Raw genomic sequence first — 5,531 nt, 5'->3', positions numbered from 1 at the left:
AATCTAGCTTGTTAGTAACATTCCTCTAAACAGTTATTTGGTTCTGTTTACCCTTAGTTTATTACCCCTTCTCCAGCTAGAAACATGCAAACCTCATCATTATTGCTTGGTACCTGGTATGAGCAAGGTTGTAATTGGTAACTGGCTATTTACACATTCCTATTTCTGTCCTTGGCTTTTGAGGCCGATTAGAGTTAAACATGGAAGGACAGAGTTTAAACATGGAAGAACTTTGGTTCATAGAGGCCTAATGACGTCAATACCACTTCCCTGCCCCACCCCAGACATCCCACTGCTTGTGGAGTTGCAGGAAGGCTCTGGGGCCAGTGAAGGCACCGAGCTTCCAGGGTCCATTACCCCCATATTCCTGTACAAAATCTGTCAAGCTGTTCCCCAACATCATTTGCATTTGTTCTCTCTTTCCAGGTGTTTCCTTGTCCCTGGACATAATTCTGCACTCAAGCAGGCAATCAGCCTGAGTCCTGAGTCCCAATAATGCAATTTATCCATAGATTAACTCATGAACTGCGACACGGGTACTTCTGGGGACCAACCCCACCCTGCCGTCTTTTACCTCCTATTGCAATGGACAAACTACAAACTGTTTTGACCATCCGTCTACTTCCTCTCTACAATCCTTGCTGGGGCTTCCAAAATCTGTTACCCGGAGTTCTTTCAACCCAAAGCTCTTGATAATTTTACTCTGTGCGAAGTGGTGTCAGGAAATAAATCAAGGGAGACACAGTTGTCTGACCAGTAAATGGCTGGCACAAACAGGACAACACATGAATGCTTTCACTTAAAGCTAGACTTGACTTAATTTCAAGCACTTACACATGTTCACAGCAGGTTAGTAAAACACCCCCAACCCTCAATAATTACCAAAGTTGGGTGTGGCACAGCATCAGTCTTCCGATGGCCAATCTTCCGTCTGCCAGTGGGAACCACAAGATGTGTCCAGAGGGAGAGAGTCCCTGAAGAGTCCAACTACCTCAAGCTTTCTTCCCTTATTTATTCATTAGTATTACAACAACACGTCACTCAAAGAAAACTTGTTAAGCAAGAATTTCACAGGTTAAAGCAAGAGGTTTCCTTCTGATCATCAATTAGCCAGATGTGTTTTTTTCAGAGTTTGGTTGCCTTGAGGCCCTGACAGACACATCCCCGAGGCCACATATAGACAATGCGAACCTCAGCGATTCTGACACAGATCTCATCAGGAAGGATGCAGGGTCAAGCTGCCCTTTCTGTGGCATCCAAACCCCCTCCCCTCCTGACTTGGTCATGCTGCTGCATAGGTCCACTTACAGCCAGCTAGCTCGGCTACTTTTAGCAATAAGCAGTAGTGGTTCAGGCACTTTACCGGTCTGCCGAGATCTCCCCGTACACTGCTGGGGGCTGGTTTGGGAATAGTCATTAGGGACAAGGAGCCAGGAACCAAGAACAGGACCAGTTTCTTAGCTTGCAGCTCCAAGCCTGTTTAGTCAACACCAGATACTAGATTTTCCAAGGTCACACTGTGCTCACAGTGGCTGCTTGGCTTTTGCCTCTGCCTCTCTGTTCTTGCCTGTTCTCTGGTCCTCTGCATTTTACATATCTTCACACACACCCTCCTACCCAAAATACTGCTCAGCAAAGCCCTTCTGTCCAAAACTCCTGGGTGGGTTCACATACCTCTTTTGTCTTAGGTAGGGGCTTGTGATAAATTTATCCTTCAGTTATGTTAACTGAAGGATGAATTCACATCCATCAATCTCAGAGAGTCTTTAACTCCATCCATATCAAGGTTTCACCCAGCTCATAATGATACTAAACAGACTGTTTTTCACATACCAACTCTCTCAATAAACTTTTGAATGTTGTACAACTGAACAGAACCATTATTTGAATCGACCCTGTAAAGGAAGGGAGGGGAGGTAGAGGCTGTGACTGCTCCATGAGGTCGCCATTTTGGGCACACAGATGGAGTTGGGGGGGTGGACAGATGCAAAAGGGAAAAGAAGATTAGTAGATGGGTATATGCCCACCATGGCATGGGTATGTTAACAGTAAGTGGTTGGGGCTTCAGTCTGAGTTAGAAGCTAATTGCCTGGCCAGTCTGACTGCCAGTTTGAAAACTTGTTCAGAGGCAGTGTAGGGGGAGAGAGGAAAGGAGAGAGGAAGGTGGGAGCTGGAAATTCGGAAAGGCTCCTAGCTCACATCCACTAGAAATGGCTAAGGCCATGGGGCACCCAGAACAGAAGTGAGCACAGCAGTACAGCATAACAATAATACATTGTAAAGAGGGATACTTGCATGCCACGGTCCCCTCAATCAGATCTTCCTTCTGTGCCCTGGGCTGGGTTTGGGGCTGGGAATTGGGGCAGATTCCTACAAGGCCACCCTCAGAGTCCTGAGTCCCAAAGAGATCCTGGCTTTCCGGGGAGATCTCCTCACGGCCCTCTTCATGTTCCTCCTCCAGTGACTCTTGCTGCTCATCCTCAAGGGCTTCACTGTCCTCATGGTGGCATCAGTGCATCCACATGAACACTAGTCCGCAAACTAACTTAATTCACATTGAATTTAGTGCACTTTTAAAGTGGAATCCAGAATTCACAATAAGTGGGGAGTTAGTGCACTTTAAGGCTTTGTGTCAGGTGCACACAGGCATTTTCAATCCACATTAACTTGAATTAGTTTGGACTAAACCCCCCATTGAGATAAGCCCCTAGACTCCAAGCCCAGGGGTTGGGGGTTGGTTCTGCGCTGTGTGACTTAGCCCTCGCAGTGGCAGGGTGATGCTGGAAGGAAGCAAAGGCAGAGAGAGCTGCTTCTCGGGCACAGGGCTGGAGTGTCGGGCTTGGGATTTCTGTAGGCGCCTGTGCACTGTACATCCCCACTGCTTTTCAGGGGAACAGGACTTACTGTGTGTTTCTGTAAATAACCAGATGACACCGAAGATAACCCTGACTTCTTGTCTGCAATTGCTCATCCAAACGGATCCCTGCTCCCCCAGCCAGGCCCAAATTTCAACTGCTGCTCAGCCAAAGAGGCATCGAGACCTGTCAGAAACCATGAGCAGGCATGGAGCAAATCACCTTGTATATTCATTATTCATTATGTGTGATGTGATTGGTCAGTTAAGTCACCCGGGTTCAAAGCACCACCAGACTGGGATGAGAGGGTTTGTGTGTGGACAGAAGGGGGGTTAGGGCAATGCCTGAGTTAGAGCCTGAGTTAACTCTGCCATGAAGACAGACCCTGTTAGACACAGGCGCTAACTTTTGTTTTTCCCAGTGGATGCTCCGGCCCTACTCTGCCCCAAGGCCCTGCTCCCGCGGGGCATCATCCCCCAGGCCCCGCCCTCACTCCGCCTCTTCCTGCTCCTACTCCACCCCCTTCCCAGAGGCCCCCCTGCCTACCTGAAACTTGCTCCTCTCCCTCTCCTCCCTGAGCCTCCTCACCCACCCGCCAGCCTCTCGCTCCTCTCTGCCCCCTCCCCGAGCGCCTCCCACCAGCCGCTCACTGATCAGTGGCCAGCCCCAGGACCCACCAAACAGCTGATTGGTGGTCAGTCACGGGACCCGCAGAACAGCTGATCAGCAGCCAGCGACAGGGCCCACCGAACATCTGATTGGTGGCCAGCCCCAGGACCCACGGAACAGCTGATTGGCGGCAAGCACCAAACAGCTGTGGCTGGTAGGTGCTGAGCACTCCCTATTTTTTTCCAGAGGTGCTTGGGCCCCAGAGCACCCATGGAGTCAGTGCCTGTGCTGTTAGCACAGAACGCAGCCCCCAGATTAGGTACGACAGGTTCCTCCCGGCCAGTCCCAATACAGGATGAGGAAATAAAACCTCTTTTTAAACTACCAGAAAACCTAAAGCAAAGAGGTGACTCCTCTGAGTGTTTCAGGTCACTCTGAGGCATTTACACTGCAGGCCAGGAATCAGGAAGCTGCATGTCTCTACAGATACCTGTTTAAAGAAACCTGACTGTAAACAACAAGCCATTGTCGATGTCTGACTCAGCCCAGGGAACAGGTCTGAGTGGTTTGCGAAGAACTGTACAGAGATGAGGATAAGTTCATATAAATAAATGTTTCTGCTAAGACTCCAAGCTCCAAAATGCTTCACTAGTGAATATTTTGTATGATTGCCATATCTGGAGCAGTCAATCAATTAACAACACAGAAATTTTGTCTTTAAAAACTTTCTCTATACATGGACACCCTCATAGACCTCAAGGAGAGCAAACAGACCCAAATACAAACAGAGAGAAGGTTACACACAGATGTGTCTTCTTCCTGACGTTTAGGGAAGCCATTCCAAAGGTCACTCCCCACCCACTGGATCTATGTGTCCTGCCTCGGTCACCACAATTCTTTGGTAACCTGCTAAACAGGTTCACATTCCAAACTCGCGGGGACATTCTGCAGAAAGGCAGCAAGGCCAAGGCCTGGTGAATCCCCTGATTTCACAGCCAGAAAATTCACCCAGACCATGCCACCGGCATCCAGAATTTGAGCTCTTGGCCCGGCCCACTGAGGCAATGTACAGGGGCCATTAAAACCTGTCTCTGGCTGGGGGAGACTTTCCCCCATACAGGTGCTGTGGAACGCAGCCGCAGGCTCAGCATCAAAGGGCCCCTTGCAAGCCCCACCATGAGGGGTTTGCTGGGAGTGCAGCTGGGGGCTAGCGGGGCTGGGAGGGAATGTGCTGCAGGCAGAAGGAGGTGGGTCCATACTGTTAGCACAATGGGCATTTTTGACAATGCTGCCGCCCATAGGCGGCCCACACTGGGGTCCTATGACTTAGGGTAGCTCCCCTGACTACCTTAAATGACACTGGGGGATGTTTTATCCCCTCCTTTCCCCCCAGAGCAGCCTGGAATCCCAAGGATACAAAAGTGGTGTCAAGCGACCTTTGCCATTTCTCCCCCAGAGCTGCGAGTTCTATGGTGTACGGCCCAGAGGCCCTGCACAGTTTCGCACCCTGTGTTTCTAGACCTTGTGTTTGCAGATATAACCCTGAAAAGGAACTGAGTGTAAGTGATGCAGTGGTGCTTGCCTGAGTCTGCAGACAGCCTGAAACAATAGCGCTAAGAAATGGGAACTTCTCCATTCCTCACAGCTCAGTGGACTCATGATGCCATGGAATTCAGTGTGTCTGCCACAGAATTCACAGGTTGCCCAAAGTTTTATCCTCTGTGTCCCTGCCCTGCTGCAGACAGGAGTGGGGGGAGCCACCACTCATCTAAACAGCCCATGTCCCAGTCAGAGAAGTAATCTTCCCTCTCTCTTTCAAACATGCAATAGTCCAGCCAACACTGAGCAAACCCACCCTGGATACTTCAGTTTTCACCACTATTAGCAACTTCAAATCTATTCCTGTGCGAGCTGAGAGGGGAGCTAGCAAATGGCCCATCACCAGCTCATCTATCTGGAGCTCACACTCTAGACACGGCTCGCTCTGGATTGAAGTCAGGCCATTGAACTGCAATTGCTTTCGGGGCACTGATGGATGATCTCCTTCTGTCACTAGACAGGTGGTTA

The sequence above is a fragment of the Terrapene carolina genome, unplaced genomic scaffold (genome assembly GCF_002925995.2).
Source record: "Terrapene carolina triunguis isolate 2854851 unplaced genomic scaffold, T_m_triunguis-2.0 Scaffold33956, whole genome shotgun sequence".
Classification (NCBI taxonomy): Eukaryota; Metazoa; Chordata; order Testudines; family Emydidae; genus Terrapene; species Terrapene triunguis.
The sequence above is the reverse complement of the archived record's forward strand: the minus strand, read 5'-3'. Positions refer to the sequence as shown.